Genomic DNA, 21,517 nt, shown 5'->3' on the forward strand with positions numbered 1-21,517 from the left:
ATTTTTTTGCCTATGGACATCCAGTTTTCCCAGCACCATTCATTGAATTGAGCAGACTTAGCACCCTTGCCAAAAATAACTTGGCCATAAATGTGTGGGTTCATTTCTGAACTCTCAGTTCCATTCTATTTGTCAATGTCTCTCCTTGTTGCAGAAGTGCCAATCTGTTCTGAATACTGTGGTGTTGTAATAAGTTTTAAGATAAGAAAATGTGAGTCCTCCAACTTCATTCTTCTATTTCAAGATGGCATTGGCAATTAAAGGCAATTTACACATCCATATAAATGTGATTGCTGACTTTTTCATTTCTGCAAAGAAGGATGTTGGAATTTTTAATGGGATTTGATTGAATCTGTAAAATACTTTGGGTAGAATTGGCATCTTAACAATATTTAGTCTTCCAATCCATGAACATCGGATATCATTATATTTATTTAGATCTTCGATTACTTTTAACAATGGTTTGTAGTTTTTGTATGCATATTTTATACCTTTGAATTGATTTATTCCTAGATAAATGATTCTTTTTTATACTATTATAAATGGCATTTTTTCTTGATTTCTTCTTCAGATTGCTTCTTACTGGTGTATAGAAACACTACTGATTTTTGCATATTGCTGTGACCTGCCACTTTGTTGAATTCATTTTCCAGTAGCTTTGCTGTAGATTTTTCAGAATTTTTTTGTACGTCAAGTACTGTCATGATCAAATAGAGAAAGTTTCACGTCTTTCTTTCTAAGTTAAATGCTCTTTATTTTTTATTCTTGCCTAATTCCTCTAGCTTAAACTTCCAGGACAATGTTGAAAAATTGTGATTCATTGGGTATCCTTATTTTGTTCCTGATGTTAGAGGGAAAGCTTTTAGTCTTTTACCATTTAGTGTGATGTTAGTTGTGGGTTTTTCATACAAGCTCTTTATCATGGTGAGAGTGTAGAACACTTCTATTCCTAGTGTTCTAAGTGTTTTATCAATAAGGGGTGCTGGATTTTGTAAATACCTTTTCTGCCTGAATTGAGATGATCATGACATTATTTCCTTTCTTCCATTAATGTAGTATATTATATCAATTAATTTTCTTATGTTGAACCACACTTGCATACCTGGGAAAAACCCCTCTTGATCATGCTTATAATTCTTTTAATGGGTTATTAAATTGGTTTTACTAGTATTTTGTTGAGGATTTTTGCATTTACATTCATAAGAGTTATGGGTCTGTAATTTTATTTTCTTTCTTTTTTTTACACTCTAGGCATTCCTACAGTATACCATCTCAGAGTTTATTATCTGTCTTTCTTTCTGATTTCATTTGTGCCCCCCAGCCCTCCTCCCTCTACCATTCTCACATTCAGCTTCATTCAGTGTTTTATGATAATTGTATTACAGTTAGGTAATATTGTGCTGTCCATTTCTGAGTTTTTACATTCAGCCCTGTTGCACAGTCTGTATTTCTTCAGCTCCAGTTACCCAACATCTTACCCTCTTTCTATCTCCTGTTGCTCTCTGTTACCAGTGAAATTTGGAGCAACCATCTTTTGATATCCATCCTTTGATATCCTAATATCCTTTAGTTCTTTCTCTGTGTTTTTCTTCATCTCCTTCAGCATTTTTAAACTTTTTTAATTTTATTTTTTAAATACCAAAAAACACCTAACAAATGCAAACATTCCTATTTTGATCATTCCATTCTACGTATATAATCAGCAATTCACAATATCATCACATGGTTGCATATTCATCATCATGATCATTTCTTGGAACATTTGCATCTATTCAGAAAAAGAAATAAAATGAAAACAGAAAAAAAATTTATACATACCATACCCCTTACCCTCCCTTTCATTGATCACTAGCATTACAAACTAAATTTGTTTTAACATTTGTTCCCCCTATTATTTATTCTTATTCCATATGTTCTACTCATCTGTTGACAAGGTAGATAAAAGGAGCATCAGACACAAGGTTTTCACAATCACACAGTCATATTGTATAACGATAATTGATCGTTATACAATCATCTTCAAGAAACATGGCTACTGGAACACAGCTCTACATTTTCATGCAGTTCCCTCCAGCATCTCCATTACATCTTGAATAACAAGGTGATATCTACTTAATGTGTAAGAATAACTTCCAAGATAACCTCTTGACTCTGTTTGAAATCTCTCAGCCACTGACATTTTGTCTCATTTCACTCTTCCCCCTTTTGGTCGAGAAGGTTCTCTCAATCCCTTGATGCTGAGTCTCAGCTCATTCTAGGATTTCTGTCCCACGTTGCCAGGAAGGTCCACACCCCTGGGAGTCACGTCCCACGTAGACAGAGGGAGGGTGGTGAGTTTGCTTGTTGCGTTGGCTGGAGAGAGACGCCACATCTGACCAACAAAAGAGGTTCTCTTGGCAGTGCCTCTTAGGCTTAATTTTAAGTAGGCTTGACCTATCCTTTGTGGGGTTAAGTTTCATATGAACAAACCCCAAGACTGGGGGCTCAGTGTATAGCTTTGGTTGTCTACACTGCTTGTGAGAATATCAAGAATTTAACTTAGGGAAGTTGAATTTTCCCCTGTTCTCACCATTCCTCAAAGGGGGCTTTGCAAATACTTTTTTATTCACTGTTCAAATTACTCTGGGATTTAACGGGTCATCACTCTGGGCAAACCAATAAAATCTCATGTCCTACTCAAGGTTCCATGTACTTATGGTGTTCAATTAAGCTGTCTACATAAGTTATATTAGGAAATGCACTAGTCAAAATATAAATTTTGTACCAAATAAACATTATTTTGCTTTAGTCTCACAACATAAGTTGAAATTTTAAGCTATTAATTACCATCTATTTTGAGGACCCTGCAGTAATGACATTCCTTTGTTCTTCCTCATGCAAAAGCATTCTTAAAATTTGTACATTTAGTAACTATCATTATACACTCCAGGCATTCCTAGATTATACCATCTCAGTCTTTATCATCTATCTTTCTTTCTGATTTCATTTGTGTCCCCAGCCCTCCTCCTTCTATCGTTCCCACACTCAGCTTCATTCAGTGTTTTAACATAATTGTAATTTTTTTTCTCATGGTATCTTTATCTATCTTTGGACTGAAGGTGATGTTGGCCTCATAGAATGAGTTAGGGAGTTTGCTGGTTTGGAGCTATTATGTATCCCACAAAAGCCCATGTTCTTTTGACCATCCCTATGAGGGCAGACTTTTTGTGGGTGGGACTTTTTGATTGGATTGTTTTAATTGAGAAATGACCCAGCCCATTCAGGGTGGGCTTGATCCTTTATTAGAGTCCTTTAAAAGAGAAACACCTTGGAGATTCTAAGAAGGACCAACAGGAGCTGATAGAGAGAAAGCCATTGAAACTGGAATCCAGGAGAGAAGGATCAGCAGACATCACTTTGTGCCTTCTCATGTGACAGAGGAACCCTGGATGCAAGCAGCCTTTCCTCAGAGAAGATATCTTTCTCTTGAGGCCTGAATTTGGACATTTTCATGGCATGAGAACTGTAAATTTGTAAACCAATAAATCCCCATTGAAAAAGCGAACTCATTTCTAGTAGGTTGCTTTCTGGTGCCTTTAGCAAACCAAAACAGGAATTATTCCTCTTTTTCAGTTTTTTGGAAGAGTTTGAGCAGGAATGGTACTAATTCTTCTGAGAATGTTTGGTAAAATTCACCTGTGAAGCCATCTTGTCCTGGGTTTTCTTTGTAGGGGGTGGTTTTGATTACTGATTCAATCTCATCACTAGTCATTGGTTGTTGAGATATTCTATTTCTTCTTGGGCCAGTAGAGGTAATTTTTGTGTTTCTAGGACTTTTTCCATTTCATCTAGGTTATCTAAATTGCAGGCATACAGTTGTCCATAGTATCTTCTCATAATCCTTTTTATTTTTGTGGGGTTGGAAATAATGTAACCTTTCTATATCTGATCATAGTTATTTGTATCCTCTCTCTTTTTTATTCTTCAATCTAACTAAAGGTTTTTTCACTTTCATTGACCTTTGCAAAGAAATAACTTTGTTTTGTTGATTCTTTTTATTATTTTTTTAATTCTCTATTCCATTTACCTCCACTGTAAGCTTTGTTATTTCTGTTTGCCTGGGTTTAGTTTGTTCTTTTTTCTAGTTACTCCAGTTTTGAGGTTAGGTCTCTTTCTCTTTTAATGTAGCATTTAGGGTTATAAATATGAATATCTCTTCTATTCCCCAGGGAACAGACTTTCTCTCCTGCACAGCACATAAAGTAGGTAAGCCTTTGTCCTAGGCTGCCATACTCAATTGCTTCTTAGTCTGCTTTCCTTGTCGCAATCTGCTTTTGACTGGAGGGCAAATTCTCAGAGTGGGGCACACTGGAAAAGAGTTTCCAAAGTCAGTCTTTCCCAGCAGGAACAAAGTTAGGGACCCACAAGTGGAGCTCTGGTAGGATTCAAACTCACCCGCATAGGGGATGAGAAAAAGACCAGGAATTGCACCTGGAGCTTCTCCTCTGGGTTCCTAAATCTATGCTTTCTCTGACTCGGCAAGCAAGTGCCCAATAAATGAAGCCCTTTAACTGTCATCTTCAGTTCTGAAGAAACATACCGTCTTGAATTCTCCTCTGCCCTATTTGTCGGTGAGGGGCAGGGGTTTGAAACAATGGCCACCCTCCGAGCCATACTGCAAGTGATTTGAAGTAGCTAAGTAAAAGCAATGATCAGTGTTCAGGCTACACATCCCCAGATCTTGGGAAACTAAGTCTTTATGTTCCATACCAGTACCGGCATGCTGTACAAGCCATAAGATTGGGTTTGGGGAATGATAGGCACTTCCCAGAGAGTGCAATCACTGGTATTTACTGCAATTTATCAGCCTCTTCCTTCCACTCTTCCCTGGGTGCTACTCAGTGTTCTAATGGACTCCACAGGCTCAATACAGTTGATATTGGAGCACCAGTGGAAAACCCACCTTCAATTGGCAACCGTTTTAGTTTGCTAGCTGCCGGAATGCAATATACCACAAACAGAATGGCTTTTTAAAAGGAGAATTTAATAAGTTGCTAGTTTACAGTTCTAAGGCTGAGACCAATTAAAACAAGTCTATAGAAATGTCCAATCAAAGGCATCCAAGGAAAGATACCTCAGTTCAAGAAGGCTGATAAAGTTCAGAGTTTCTCTCTCAAATGGAAAGGCACATGATGACACAGTCAGAGTTTCTCTCTCATCTGGAAAGGAACATGGTGAACATGGTCAGGGTTACTCTCTCATCTGGAAGGGCAGATGGCAAACACGGCATCATCTTCTAGCTTCTTCTCCTGGCTTCCTGTTTCATGAAGCTCCCCAGGAGGCATTTTCCTTCTTCATCTCCAATGTGCTGGCTATTGGATTCTCTGCTTCATGGTGCTGCAGCATTCTCTGTTCTCTCCAAATCTCCTTCATTCTCCAAAGTGTTTCCTCTTATATAGGACTCCAGAAACTTATCAAGATCCGCCCAAATGGGTGGAGACATGTCATCACCTAATCCAGCTTAATAACCACTCTTGATTAAATCACATCTCCAGGGAGATGATCTGATTACAGTTTCAAACATACAGTATTGAATAGGGATAGTCTGCCCTTATGAGATGGGATTTTGATTAAAACTTGGCTTTTCTAGGGGACATACATCCTTTCATACCAGCACAGCAACCAAAGCTTCTGAGCTTGCATGGCACAACCCACCTGGATTATGCTTTGGGTGTCAAGTCTAAAAACTATGATCTAGCCTTATGTCTTGGTAATTTTCTAATTTTTTTTTAAGTTTTACTGTCTCATATTTTACATTTAAATTGATGATCCACTTTAAGTTCATTTTTGTATAAGGTGTGAGATTGATGTTGAGATTCTTTTCTTTCCCTATGAATGTCAAATTACTCCAGCATCCATTTGTTGAAAAGTCTATTTTTCCTCCTTTCAACTGCTTTTGAACCTCTTTGGTAAATCAATTGGGTACATTCATGCTAGTCTCTTTGTATTTCTTCTGTTCTCTTCCATCATCCCTCAGCACTAGTACATCATCTTATATACTATAGCTACATAATGTCTTGAAATTGGACCAACTGTGCCCTACCACTTTATTCTTCTCTTTCAAAATTTTTTAGCTATTCTAGTTCTTTGCTTTCCTATGTGAATTTTAGAATAATCTTATCTATTTCTACAAAATATCTTGCTGAGATTTTGATATAAAATGCATTAAACCTGTATATCAATTTGGGAAGAATTCACAGCATTACTGTACTGAGTGTGCAGGTCTATGAACACAGTTTGTCTATTTACTTAGATCTTTGATATTTTTCTTAGTGTTTTCTATTTTTTAACATATCCATGATTTGTTAGAATTACACCTATTTCATTTTTGTGACATGGTAAATTACAGTTATTTTTATTTTAGATTTCCATGAGTTTATTGTTAGTATATAGAAATACAATTGATTTCTTTTTTGTATGCTATTTGGAGGGGGGTCATATTTCATTTCTTTTTCTATGTAAGTATCCCATTATTGAAGCACCATTATTGTTAAATTTTTGTTTGTTTGTTTTTCTTTCTTTGTTTTTCTTGCTTGTTTGTTTTTCAGGAAGTGCATGAGCTGGGAATCAAACCCAGGTCTCCCACAAGGCAGGCAAGAATTCTACCACTGAACTACACTGCATCCCCCACAATTGATTTTTGTTTGTTTATTTTTGCTTGCTTGTTTGTTTTTTGGGAAGTGCATGGACCAGGAATCAAACCCGCACGGCAGGTGAGATTTCTGTCACTGAACTACCCTTGCACCTCCTAATAATTGATTTTTGCATGTTGATCTTGTAGCCTACAAACTTGCCAAATTTTTTGTGGATTTCTTGGGACTTTCAATGCATAGAAATGGAGACAGTCTTACTTTTTCCTTCACTATCTGTATCCTTTTTTATCTTTTCTTGCCATATTACACTGGCTAGAATTTCCAGCAGTGTATTGCAAAGAGTGGTGTAAGAAGACATTCTTGTCTTGCTCGCAGTCTTAGGGAGAAAACATTCAATTGCAACCATTAACTATAATGTTAATTATATGTTAACTATAGTTTTTTATAGATAAACATTATCTAGTTTAATAAGTTCTCTATTAATCTTTTTTCAGTTCTTAAAATGATGAGTCTTGTTAAATGCTTTTTCTCCATCAATTGAGTGTCATGTGATACTCTTCTTCTTTCACCTGTTAATATGGTAGTTTGCACTGATTGAGTTTTTTATTTTTTGCACTGATTTAATTTTGAATACTGAAACAGCATCTCTGGAATAACTTATATTTGATCACGGTGGTTAGTTATCTTTGCACATTGCTGAATTCTGTTTTCTTAATCGTGTTAACGATTTTTAAATTTTATATTCACGAAGATTATTGTCCTGTAGATTTCTCTTCTGATAAGGTCTTTGTGGGGTTTTTTATATAATTATATTAGCTTCATAAAATGAATTGGAAATGTTGCAGCCTCTTCTGTTTTCTAGGAGAGATGGTGCATAATTTATTTTAATTCTTTAAAGATCTGATACAACTCTCTAGTGAAGTCATCTTGGCTTAGGTATTTCCTTTCTGGGAGTTTTTAGATTATTAATACCAATTTCCTTATTGCTCTAGGACTATTGAAATTATCTGTTTCCTATTGGATGATTTATGTTAGTTTGTGTTATTCAAGGAATGAACCATGTCATCTAAGTTGTCAGATTTATGTGTGTAGGATTGTTTGCAATGTTCCCTTTTAAACTTTTGCTCTCTGCAGTCTATAGTGATATTCCCTGTTTAATTTCTTATATTAATGATTTGTGTCTCTGTCTTATTTGCCAGTCCTGGTAGAGGCTTGAGTATTTCGTTGATTTTCCAAAGAACCAGCTATTTGTTTAACTGATTTTCTTTAGTTTTGTCTTGATTTTTACCCTTATTATTTTTCATTTTTTAGGTTCTTGCGTTGACCTTAATTTAGATTTGAGATCTTTCCCTTTTTCTAATGTAAACATTTGGTGCTATAATTTTTCTTCTCAGCACTGTTTTGTCCCACAAATCTTGGCATGCTTTATTTTCATTTTCCTTTGATTCAACATATATTTTTGAACTTTTCTGAGCTTTCCTTTAATCCACAGGTTATTTAGAAATGTATTGTTTAGTTTCCTAGTGTTCTGAGATTTTCCTTTTATCTTCCTGTTATTGATTTCTAGTATGATTTTAATGTGGTCAGAGAATGCACTTTGTATGATTTCGCTTTTTATTTTTAATTTGTAGGAGTTTTTCATGACCCAGTATATGGTCTATTTTGCTATATATTCTGTAAGTATTTGAAAAGAATTTGTATTTTGCTGTTGTTGTGTAAATTATTCTATAAAGGTTAATTAGATGCTGTTGGATGGTGGCACTGAGCTCTGCTATTTCTTTGCATCAGGGTAGTTGTTTCATCAATTATTGAGTGAAGATTCTGATTCTCTAATAGTAACTGTGTATTTGTCTATTATGTGTCTCTGTCTCTGATGATTGTTTTTACTCTAACGTCTATTTTACCTGATATTAATATTACCACCCCTGTTTTCCTTTGGCTGTTTTCATTGTATACATTTTTCCATTTTTTTACTTTTAAGCTTCCTATACTATTACATTTTAAGTGAGTTTATGTAGATAGCACAAAATTGGATCATGTTTCTCAATTAGAATTCACTCTGTTCATCTTTGTCCTTTAATTGGGGTATGTATCTGTGCTTGTTTGAAATGATGTATGTACCCTAGAAAAGCCATTTTCTAATCCCATTTTGTAAAGGCAGTCATTTCTTCTAATCCCCATTCAGTTATTGTATGTTTGAAATGTAATTGGATCATCTCCCTGGAGATGTGATTTAGTCAAGAGTGGTTGTTAAGCTAAATTAGGGAGACGCATGTCTCCGCCCATTTGGGTGAGTCTTGATTAGTTTCTGGAGCCCTAGAAAAGAGGAAACATTTTGGAGAATGAGAGATTCCAAGAGAGCAGAGCAGAATGACATAGCCACTAGAAGCAGAGTCCATCAGCTAGCAACCTTTGGAGATGAAGAAGGAAAATGCCTCCTGGGGAACTTCATGAAACAGGAAGCCAGGAGAAGAAGCTAGCAGATGACGCCATGTTCACCATGTGCCTTTCCAGATGAGAGAGAAATTCAGACTGTGTTCGCCATGTGCCTTCTCACTCGAGAGAGAAACCCTGAACTTCATCAGCCTTCTTAAACCAAAGTATATTTCCCCGGACACTTTTGACTGGACATTTCCACAGACTTGTTATAATTGGGATATTTTCTCAGCCTTAGAACTGTAAACTAGCAACTCTTTAAATTCCCCTTTTTAAAAGCCATTCTATTTCTGGTATATTGCATTCCAGTAGCTGGCAATCTAGAACAGTATCTTTCTGCTGTGTCAAATTACCACAAATATAGAAGCTTAAACCAACACAAATTTGTTATCTTACACTTCTGGTCATCAGACATATAAGCTAATATTAAGGTGTTAGTTGAGATATGTTCCTTCTGGAGCCTCTAAAAGAGAATCCATTCACTGCTTTTTCCAGTTTCAAGAAATTAGTCTTATTCCTTGCCTTCCTCTGCTTCTGTTATCACTTTCCTGCCTCTCTCTTATAAAGACCCTTGTAATAACATTAAGGCCAAACAAATAACCCAAGATATCAGCCCCATCTCAATATCTTTAGCTTAATCACATATACAATGTAATATATTCACAGGTTCTGGAAATTAGGACAAGGTCATCTTGTCTTAATCACTGTGTCCTAATCACAGTCCCACCACAGTGTAGTTCAATCACTTATATTCATGTAATTATTTATATGTTATAGCTTGCCTGTGATTTTATTTTTTATTTCTGTTTATTCTCTCTGTTCTTCTATTTATCTATTTCTTTTTCCTGATTTTCTGTGTTACTTCAACATTTTTTACAATTCCATCTGGTTTATCTGTAATGTTTTCTAGTATATCTCTTAATGTAGCTTCTATAGTGGTTTCTTTAGGTATTATATGATAATATTAATAACTTATCATGGCCTACTGGTGTCATTTTACCAGCACAAGTGCAGTATAAGAATCTTACCTCTTTTTACATCCCTTCACCCTCCCCTGTTTATAACATAATTATCTTAATTATGTCCTCTATATACAGTTAGAGCTACATCATACAGTGTTAAAATTTTTGCTTTCATTATTTTCAGTCTATTTTGTCTCTGTTGTTCAAATTTAGCAATTCCTTTTATGCTGTCTTCCAGTTCACTGATTCTTTCCCCTACTCCCTCCATTCTTCTATTGAGCTTATCCAGTAAGCTTTTTAATTCAGTTATTCTGTTTTTCACTAAAAAATTTCTATTAGATTCTTTTGTAGGTCTCTTATATGTGGAGACTTCATTTTTTTGCTGAAAATCCCTATTTTTTCATTTGTTTCAAGCATTTTCATAATAACTCAATGAAGTATCTTAATCATGGCCATTTTAAAATTTTTATCATATAATTTTGACATCTATCATCTCTATGTTGGCTTCCATTGATTTTCTTTATTCATTCTTTTTGAGATCTTCCTGGTTCTTAATGTGACATGGTTTATCAATTGAATCCTGGGAATTTTCATATAATAATGTATGATTCAGGATCTTATTTAAATCTTCAGTTTTGACTTATTTTATTTATTTATTTTTTTGCACTGCACTGACAGGAGAAGAGGGGCTCTGTATCATTATTTCCAGGTGGAGGTAGAAGTTCAGGCTCCTTATTTGGCTTGTACGTGAGGGGAAGTAGGTCCTCAATACTTTCAGGCAGGGCTGGGAATTCCTGCTCCCCACATGCTCTCCACTGACATTATGAAGGGGTGGTCGACATTATATTAGGCTACCGTGGATGAAAGGATCAACTTCTTACTTTGCCTTCTCCAACTCCACACTGATAAGGGTATTGGAATGTCATGTTATAACCATGCAAATGTGAAATTCCATATTCTCCACTTAACCTTTGCTGGTTTGGGTGGGGGTGGGTCACCATTTTTTTCTGTAGTAGTTAGCTGGAGTTGAGCATTATTATCTAAATTTTCTTCATTGGTAGGCTGTCCTTTTCCCAGTCTTTTGGCTAGAGAGAGCAGGATTTTGCCAGGATTTTTCTTTTTTATTGTCTGCAACCATTGATCTTCCTGAATTTCCAACTACTTTAGCTCTACGTCTGGGATATACAGGGCAAAAAGAAAACTCACCATCATGCAATCCTGAGCCTTGATGTCCCTAGATGGTTGGCTTTTTTTTTCTTCTACTTTTCACAATCTTCTTATATTTCTTTTATATAAAATATCCAGGGCTTTTGGTATTGCTTAATGGGGTAAATAGAGAAAGTATGTCTACTCCATCTTCCCAGAAGCAGAAGTCCTCCTTGATGTTTGAACTGACTGGTTATCATCTTGTCTTTATAGAGATATTTGAAGGGATGTTATGTCAGCTAAAAAATAAGCAAGTTAGCCTTCTCTTAAATGTATTTGATACATGCAATTTATACATAAACATCTAATCAGATGATAAGAGTATACAATCATGCTTTTATTTCAACAATCTTTAACAACAACAGCAACAAAACTTGCCTTTACCAATCTTTCCCTGCCAACCATGGCCTCATTTCTCTGCCCCACTTTCAACAAAACTTGAAAGAGCTGTCTACACTCTCTATCTTCAATTTCTCCTGTCTCACTTAAGGCCACTACAATCAGGCCTTCAACCCCAAGATTTCATCAATAGTGTACTTGCCAAGGTCCCCAGTGATATCCCCATTGCTAGGTTCAATAACCAATTCTCAGTCTCATTTTTTCATAAACCATCAGCCCTGTTTGGCCTGGTTGATCACTTCTTCCTCCTCAAAGCACTGTCCTCACCTGACTTCCAGGACACCACTCTCTCTTGTTCCCTCTTACCTTCATGGGTGCTGCTCCTCAGTCCACTTTTCTGATTCTTTGTGTCCTCCCTGATACCTTAACATTGGAGTACCTTAAGCCTAACTCATCCTTTGTCCACTTTTCTTCCCTTTTTAGACTCACTTCATTGATAATATTATCCAGCTTTCAACATCATCTGAATGCTGACAATTTCCAATGTAAATATTTACCATAAATCCCTCTCTCAAACCCCGTATTTCAATATTCAACAATCTACTCAATATTTTTACTTAATTTCTATGTTCCTCTTTTCTACATGTCTAAAAATGAGCAGTTTATTCTTTCCTACCACCATGGAAATCTTCTCCCCTAATTCTTTTGTCTATGTCAATCAATGACAATTCTATTCTTCCAGTAGTTGAAGCCAAAAAACTTGTGATCATTCTTCAATCTTTTCATCCTCATGGGCTAAATGTAATCTATTTAGAAATTATGTAGGGTCAGCCTTCAAACTATATACAGAATCTGACTATTTCTCACAACTGCTACTGCTACTTTCCTGGTATGTACACCAGCAATTCCTACTGGGATTTCACTACTAAACTTAAAATTGGTCTCTATCTTCTCTTCACTCTATTCCAGCCACACTTGCAGGCTTTGAACATATCAGATATTCTAAGCCTCAGGGCCTTTGCATGGGCTTTTCTTCCCCCAGTTATACACCCTCCTCATCTCCTTCAAGTTTTTACACAGCTGTCACTTCTTATTGAGGTTTACCCTAACTACCTATTTAAAACTGCAACCTGCTCTCCCACTCCCCCACAGTTCCTTTGTTCTGCTGGGCTTTTTGCCAAAGCACTTAATTCAGTTCATACTATGGAACTTATTTATTATATTTATTGCTTATTATCTGTTCTCCCTATTCTGGTGAGAGAAATAAATGAGTTAATTTACTTGTTGAAATCTTTGAATAATTCCGGACATATAGAAAGTTTTAAATAAATGTCAGCTCTTGTTTTTATATGATTTTATCTGCAGAATATTTTCAAAGGTCTCACATTGAAGTTTTCTCTCCATTTGCTCACTGAAATAAAGAAAATGTACAAGTGTTAGATTAGTGCCTGGCATATACCAAGATATATATAAGTATTTTCTATAATTATCTTAATAGAGTGACCATTATCTGAGCAGATAACACAAAGAATGGGATTGAGAAAAGTGAAAAATCAGGAAGGATTCAGGAACAAAAATTATGATTACTGTGCAAGTTGGATCTAGTAAATGGGAAATTAGTAAAATATCAGGAATTACATTACAAGAAAAATATTTTTGCTGAAAATTCTTTTATTTTTGTAAGGCTCTTTTCCTAAAATATTTTGGAATATTTCATAAAAACACTTTCTAAAAAAGCTACTGCATTTTCAGAGTTGGCACAATTTAGTTAGTTCATATTAGTGAGGGATTATATTTGTCTTTTTGTTTCTGGCTTGCTTCATTCAACATTCTCTCCTCAAGATTCATTCATATAGTTGCATGCCTCACAACTTCATTCCTTCTTGCAGCCACTCAGTATGCTCTTGTCTGCATACACCACAGTTTATCTTTCCATTCATCAGTCAATGTACCCTTAGGCCACCTCCATCTATTGCAAATCATGAAAAATACCACCATAATCACTACTGGGTTAACATACATTTATGTCTCTGCTTTTAGTTCTTCCAAAGATCTGAATTCTCTAAATGAAAGCCACTGCCTAAGCTGGACACTGCCTTTCCTTTTCTTGGGGAAAGTACTCCCTTAGGGAATTATCTCTTTCACTTGATTGGTTACTATGTTTCTCAGGTACATCTTAACTCCACCCTTGCCTTGGTCAGTGCTGACAATTGAAAATTCCTGAAATTTTCCCTGATAAGCTACTCAGAAGAGTTAAAAAATGAAATAAAAATGAGGAATCCCTTTCAGAGTCTACCCCTAGTCCCCAAGATCTGCCAATCAAGAGTCAGAGTGGTACCTGGCTCTGTGTGCCTCCTTTCTTTGGGCACAGCCATTTTCTTTTATTCTGAGCTCAGCTGACTCCAAAAGCCTCTACTTTTTTATTAGCCTCACTTCCTCTCTGTTGGGAGAGACCTCAGGGTTCCTTTCTTGCTTACTCTGAGTTTATCTGTGCTCAGCGCTTATATTCCACAGTCCAAATATATTAATTAAAACCACAGTTGGAGCTTGGTTAAGCTACCTTCCCTTGCTCCTAGTAGAGACTGTTTCTTTTCCCATGGGGAAATGTTTCCAACACAGCCTGCTGTGGGAGTGGCGGAGAGATGGCAAACTCCACAGTTTCGGGGAGGGTATTTGCAGTTTTGTGCTGTGAGCTTAGCACTTCTACCCATTTCAGAATGGTATACAATGTGTCATAGATATCCCCCAAACTGTTGTTCTAGACAGTTCCTTGCTATTTACTAGCTGCTTTAAAGAACTAATTAAATTCCACATCTCCCTATGCCACCATCCTGCCCCACCTCTACTAAATTCATTTTTCCTGTATTTCTTTTTCTTTTTCTTTTTTTTTTTTTGTATTGGGTTCTGAAAACATTGTGTTGCAGTGATAACCCATAGGAAAAACTCTAAAGATGTGAAATTTGTAAGATTCTGTCTGGTTACTGTGTTTGACATTGTTCCTTGATATCACTGGTAATCTGACTTTCACTACTACAGCTTGACCAGCTGACCTATTTCACAGCTTCAAAGCAGAGTAAAGGAGCAGCATTTGTTCCACTGTTCTGAGTCCCATATTTCTAATCACAGCCAATAATTTTGGTTGTCATATGTTTAATCTTCAATGGACAATGGGAAAAAGAAACAAACAATAAAAGGGGAATTGAAATAAAAATGACTTCAAGAATCCATATGAAATAACCTCTACTTTTATTTTTCCATTTATACAACTATCTCAACTACTGGGTGTTTTTATTCCTATCATTAAATCATCATCAGCTAAGTATTTTCATATTATTTCCTCATTTGTCACTGAATTAGAAAAAAAAATACCACAATGGGTATTTTACTTTTTATCTACCTTTTCATTAAAAACAACAATGAAAACAAAAACATATCTGTCAATGATGTAAAGAACCAAGACCAAACCAGATTCACTGATAGCATTTTTTTCAATCTCAAAAATAAGTTTATGGCTTCAGGACCTATGGCCTCAGTATCTTCTGAAGACAGATACAAACCTTACCATGGAAATACCACAGTAACTACGGTTTCCAAAAGAATCACTTGCTGATTTCTTGAAATGTAGATTCACTAAATATTTAGCTGATGGAATCTTTCTATCACTAATGAATATATTTTAAACCTATGTAGTATATGATTCAGACCTTGCTGTAGGAACATAACCTGGATCTTGTGGCATGGACAGGGGTATTGATAGATGGTATTGAGACAATGTCCAATTTTCCCTTCCCACACAGTTAAATAATCCTTTTCTTGGGGAATTAAAATCACACTAATATCTTAGGATATTAGATCACTCTTCTTTCAATGTGCATTGCTCATTTAAACATAAAGCAAATTCCTTTGATACAAGAATAGCAATCAATACTTCATTTTAAGAAAGTTAAAATACACAGCGAAGTTATAGCAATGTAGAACAGATTGGGGAACCTAGAGTATATGTCACTAGATCCAGGGGCTTCAGTCCAATTTGATAGTGTTCTTATTATTATAATATTATAAAAATATTTAGTGTATGAACTACGATGGCTCAGCAGGTGGAGTTCCCACCTGCCATGCTGGAGACCTGGGTTCAATTCCCGGTGTCTGCCCATGTCACAAAAAAACAAAAATATTTAGTGTTATCTGTTCTATAATTTAACAACTGAGCAAGAAGGAATTTTGATCTATTATAGTTCTCAAATTAATATAAAAATGAAATTCTGTTTTATTCATCTTGATGAGCACATACAAAGATCTTTTCAAGGCATAAATATGAGAACCATCAAAAAAATTTTCCACTCAGTTATCAAAATGTTTTATAATTTATTAATAAAATATTATTATAGGTAATTAGTAAAATGTGCTGCAGGACTGGACAGATGGCACATGGACTGAAAGAAAATGAACCAAAATAGGGACTCAATAAACAGTTTCATCATAAGAGTGGCTTTAATCAGTAGCAAAATCATTCAATTAGTTGTGTTGGGACAAGTGACTATCAGTTTGAAAAAAAAAAACAAAGCCGAATCTCAGATTTATGCCTCCTACTAGGCACCTAAACTTTCCCAGAAATATTAAGTGTAAATATAAAAATACGAAGTAACTAAAAAACAGAGGTTGATTTTATACTCTTGTGGGAAGAGATTTTTATCAATAAAATACCAAGATCAGGAGCCATAAAAATCACACACAAAAAATTAACCCAGAAAAAAATCTGTATAGAAAAATACACTGTAAACAGTGCTGATAATTAATGATAAACTTGGAAAATAATTAGTCAGTAACATGTGTGAGGGACAAAGGGTTACCATCCTTGATATTTAAAGGGTTCCTATAATTAAATTGAACAATCCTACTGAACAAATAAGCACAATATGCATATGAGAAAATCACTAAAATAAATGCAACTTTTAAAAAACTAAATTAATATGTTTACCAGTATTTTGTCAAAGATTAAAACTGTTGATAACAAGATACTATGCTAGTTTGAAACTGTTATGTACCCCAGAAAAGCCATATTCTTCTAATCCAATTTTGTGGGGTAGGCCTACTGTTGGGTAGGGCTTTTTGATTAAGTTGTTTCCAAGAGGATGGGACCCCACCCATTCAAAGTGGGTCTTAACCCACTTACAGGAGTCCCTTAAGAAAGAAACATTTTGGAGAGAACTAAGAAAACCTAAGAGACAAAGGAAATGCTCCCAGGAGATGTTAGAAAGACACACAGGAGCTGAGAGAGCCATTTTGAAACCAACCCAGGAGAGAAGAATCAGCAGACATCACCATGTGCCTTCCCATGTGACAGGGGTACTCCAGATGCCATCGACTTTTCTTCAGTGAGGGTAGCCTCTCATTGATGCCTTAGCTTGGACACATTTATGGCCTTAGAACTGCAAATTAGTAACCTAATAAATCCCTTTTGAAAAAGCCAACCCATTTCTGGTATATTACATTTCAGCAGCTTTAGCAAACCTGAACTAGATGGCAAGGGGCATTATCAAACCTTTTAGACAATTTGCAACATCTGTGTGTATGTGGATGTAGAAAAAATATTGCAAGAATATAACCTAAACTGTTAATAGCAATTTGGAAATGGAATTCCAATATTTTTAACAAATAATTTTTAGATTGCTTAAAAAGTTACCTTGACTATGGATCACTTTTTGTCTCAAACATGAGACCATATTCAAAACAAGCAACTTTCATGATATTAAAATAGTCCATCATTGTGTAAAACTTGTGTCTGATGCTCCTTTTATCTACCATATCAACAGAAGAGTAGAACATATGGAATAAAAATAAATAATAGGGGGAACAAATGTTAAACTAAATTTAGTTTGAAATGCTAGTGATAAATGAAAGCGAGGGGTAAGGGGTATGGTATGTATAATCTTTTTTTTCTCTGTTATTGTTTCATTTCTTTTTCTGTTGTCTTTTTATTCCTTTTTCTAAATCGAATCAAATGTTCTAAGAAATGATGAATATGCAACTATGTGATGATATTAAGGATTACTGATTGTATATGTAGAATGGGATGATATCTTAATGTTTTGCTTGTTTGCTGTTAATTTTTTTAATTAATAAAAAAATGAATAAATAAAAATTTTAAAGTGAAAAAACTAAGTTTGAAAGGCACACACACACAAAAATAGTCCATCATTAGAAGTGAAGGCAATTCACTACTGGGTCTATAAATAATATTGCCATTTTGAAGGTGAACATGATTGAAAGGGGTTGTACAGACTCATGTGTCCCACTAATTAACAACACAAATATAAATAAGTTCTTGCATGCAAAAAAACAATAGTCCATCAGTAATCCAGTGATTTTTCTGCAGACTGAAGAAACTTCAAGACAATGGCTGGAGAAAGGAACAATACAACAGATACTCAATTCACCCTTTTGGAATTCTCAGATTTTCCCAAACTCGAGATTATCCTCTTTAAAGTATTCTTGGTGACTTATCACTTCACAGTAGCCTGGAACCTGGGTCTCATCATCTTTATTAGGATGAACTCTCACCTAGACATACCCATGTAATTCTTCAGCAACTTGTTCTTAGATTTCTGCTGTTACCTCCACAACCCAAAAAATGCTCACAGACTCTTTCCAGAAGCACAAATCCATCTTCTTTATGGTGTGCATCAAGCAGTACTTCTTTTTCACTAGCCTGAGCTTGACTGAGTTCTGTCTTCTGGCAGCCATGGCTTATGATCAATACACTGCCATTTGTAATCCTCTGCTCTACACAACCACCATAACCCTCAATCTTCTATGTGCATGTTGTGGCTGGAGCCTATATAACTCATCTTTAGTTCACTGATCCAATTGTTTGCTTTCCATCAGTTCAATTTCTATGGACAAAATGTTATCAGCCATTTTTTCTGTGATCTGCCTCAATTGTTTATCCTATCCTGCTCTGACACCTTTTTCCTACAAGTCATGAAGTTTGTGAAAGCAGTGATTTTGGGCATAACACCTGTATTAGTCATTGTGATACCTTATACTTATATTACTGCCACTATCCTGAAGACCACCGAAGTTGAAGGTAGATAAGACCTTTAACACCTGTGTTTCTCACCTGAGAGTGTGTGCCCTTCTCTTTGGGGTCAGGACCCTTTGTCTGTATGATCCCCAGCTCTTGCAATTCCTTGGGCTATGACAAGATGGCATCAGTCTTCTACGTGAGATAGAATCCCTTGATTTACAAGCTGGGGAATAAGGAGGTCAAAGATGCCCTTAAAAAGTGTGGGAAGATCACTTTTCCATTGCCATTGATAATTAATGTTATGGAAGGGTAGTGACCCTGAGGAATTGAAGTTCCTACACCACACAAGGGAAATGCATCTGACATTATTTAACCTCACTGATGCTCTGACAAGACTACACATAAGTCAACCCATCTAAATCCACAACTGGCTCAGTGTCATGCAAGTCCTGTGGCACCTTTGAGTCTTGACATTCAATGCTCCTTTCTTATACCAGCAATGATCAATTGGCATGAAGCAGAAACCTTCAGTTCTGCAGTGCTTGACACTTCTCTTTAAGAACCCCAGACTCCTGCTTGGAAAGAATGGAACTAAGCACAAAAGCATAGTTCTTTCACATACACAAGATCAAACCAGCACTGAAAAACCACAGGTACTCTCTCAACCAGTGGGGACACCCAAGAAAATAGACCAAGCCCTGGATTTTGAGTCTTGCCCCTATGAAACTCATTCCTGTAGGGCAGAAGCTATGACTACCCATAATGAGGCCTAAGAGTTGGTTCCAGGAAACTTCCTTGCTGCCCAGATGTGGCCTCTCTAGCGCGCTCTCTAAGCCCAGTCCTGCAAGGAAAATCAATGCTTTCCCCCTACATTCTTACCTATTCAAGGGTGAAGATCTTCCTGACAATGTGGGGCATGACTCCAGGGGATGAGTCTGGCCCTGGCATTGTGGGATGAACAACACAGCTATCCTGACCAAAAGGGGGAAAAGAAGTGTAATAAAATAAGACATCAGTGGGCAAGAGAGATCAAATGGAGTCAAGAGGCTATGGTGGAGACTACTTTTATGCAAATTTCAAATAAGGTAGTGCTGGGTGGGCTGTGGTGGTTCAGTGGCAGAGTTCCCGCCTGCCATGTGGGAGACCCGGGTTCAATTCCTCGTGCCTGCCCATGCAAAAAAAAAAAAAGAGAGAGAGAGAGAGAGAGATAGTGCTAATTGCCATGATTTGCTAAACTCCAATCAACATCCACTTACACCTAGGGCTTAGACTGAGACTCCATAAAGGTTTCACACACTAGATTTGCTTTCCTGGAACATGTAATTTCCAGAGGGTTCCTAAATCTGATAAATTCTGAAATTCAGAGGGACCAACCTCTCCAAGATTATCTATTAATTACATCCCCCTATCCTTCAGTGTGGACACCCCTTCTTACATGAAAAAGTTAGAACACGCATTCCCCAAAGATCCCTATAGATTGGGAAAATGATTAAAACAGAAGGAGGCGGTATTACAGAGCAAATGGGATTTGCCAAATGAGTATGGCTGCTGAATCACTATATTGATGTTCCTTCTGGCCTCCAGTGTTTTAGAGCAGCTAGAAGGGAAAATCTGAGATGGCGGAATCGTATCCCATAAACAACAGCTGAGATCTGTTCTGTAACTGCTTGTTGAAGTGTGCTTTGAAATATATTACTTTTTTCTTCCTTTGCTTTGTATTATACAATTTAAAATGTTAAAAAAAAAAAAAAGATCAAATCAACATAATGGCTATGAGTCCCGGACCTCAAATATTCTGGGTGCTTAGGCAAGATTCCCGTTGATTGTGGTAGGAATGTGGAAAGAAGCATAACTGTAGACTTTGTACTAACTGTCAAAGAAATCTGCCATAAGGAGTTTGGTCTAGAATTTGTTTTCCTGACTTTTGTTTTTAGAACGAAACAACAATTTCTAAGTGAACGAAAGGGGAATTTCTAGGTTGCTATCCTGATCTTGGAGACCTAAAGTAGAAAGGAAAGAAGAGATCATTTGAATTCTGAAATATATTGGAAAGATTAAATGTTGATGAGTAAGGTAGTTAGGAGTCTATAAATGTACCCCCATTGACAAACAACTAAAAGTATTGGATAAAATATATTTTAGAAAGTATTTTTAAATGTATTTCTGACCAGGCAAGAGAAAGGAGGAAAAAGAAAGAAATTACTAACTTCCAAATATAAACTCAGAAATCAAGAGCGGTAAGGCAGCTCTGAAAATGACTTTTTGGAAGGATCTGCTCATCTTTGTTAATACTCAATGGATGGTAATATCTGGTAATATCTGGCAGCCACGTGGTACTTGGGGGAAAGGGAAACGAAACCTGGGGCTTCCTAGCAATCTGATAGAGAGCAACCCATAAATATAGAGTGCAAAGGGCTATCCCTCAGTGTGAGAGGAAATTCAGCAAAAGAAAAAAAAATCCCTTCTCACTAACAGGAATCTTAGCTGCTGCAAACTGGAATGAGGTAAAGTAAACTAAGAATTTGTAAGCCTAAGTTCTAATGCAGGTTTGTGATCTGGCATTCTTGGACTCTCTAGCTGAAAATTTATTTTAGAGTAGTCCCAGTTTGGAAGTGTCCTCAGTACCAGTTGGAAGCAAATGTAAATACCCTCTTAAGATTCAAAATAAAAGAAACTTAAACCCAGGCTCAAACAACTCTCTAAAATCACTTTCTAAAGAAAATCAGATTACTCCTAAAGTACACAAGGAAACAGGACCTTATGGGTGAAAGTCAACAAGGCATGGCAATATCAGACCCATCAAGACTTAAGAAATGACGATTTTCTGAATCAAATATGAATTACGTGGGACTAAGTTCAAAAAGATATAGGGGAATTGGAAATATGGTTAAAGAATAGGAGAATAAAGTTTACTG

The 21,517-nt window shown here is 36.2% G+C and overlaps 1 pseudogene; it reads left to right on the forward strand.

The window, feature by feature from the left end:
• The window catches only part of LOC143645566 (olfactory receptor 5AN6-like), a 30,606-nt pseudogene extending 11,799 nt beyond the window's left edge, over positions 1–18,807 (forward strand).
• Positions 18,808–21,517: the final 2,710 nt, after the last annotated feature.

Source organism: Tamandua tetradactyla, chromosome 9 (genome assembly GCF_023851605.1).
Source record: "Tamandua tetradactyla isolate mTamTet1 chromosome 9, mTamTet1.pri, whole genome shotgun sequence".
Classification (NCBI taxonomy): Eukaryota; Metazoa; Chordata; class Mammalia; order Pilosa; family Myrmecophagidae; genus Tamandua; species Tamandua tetradactyla.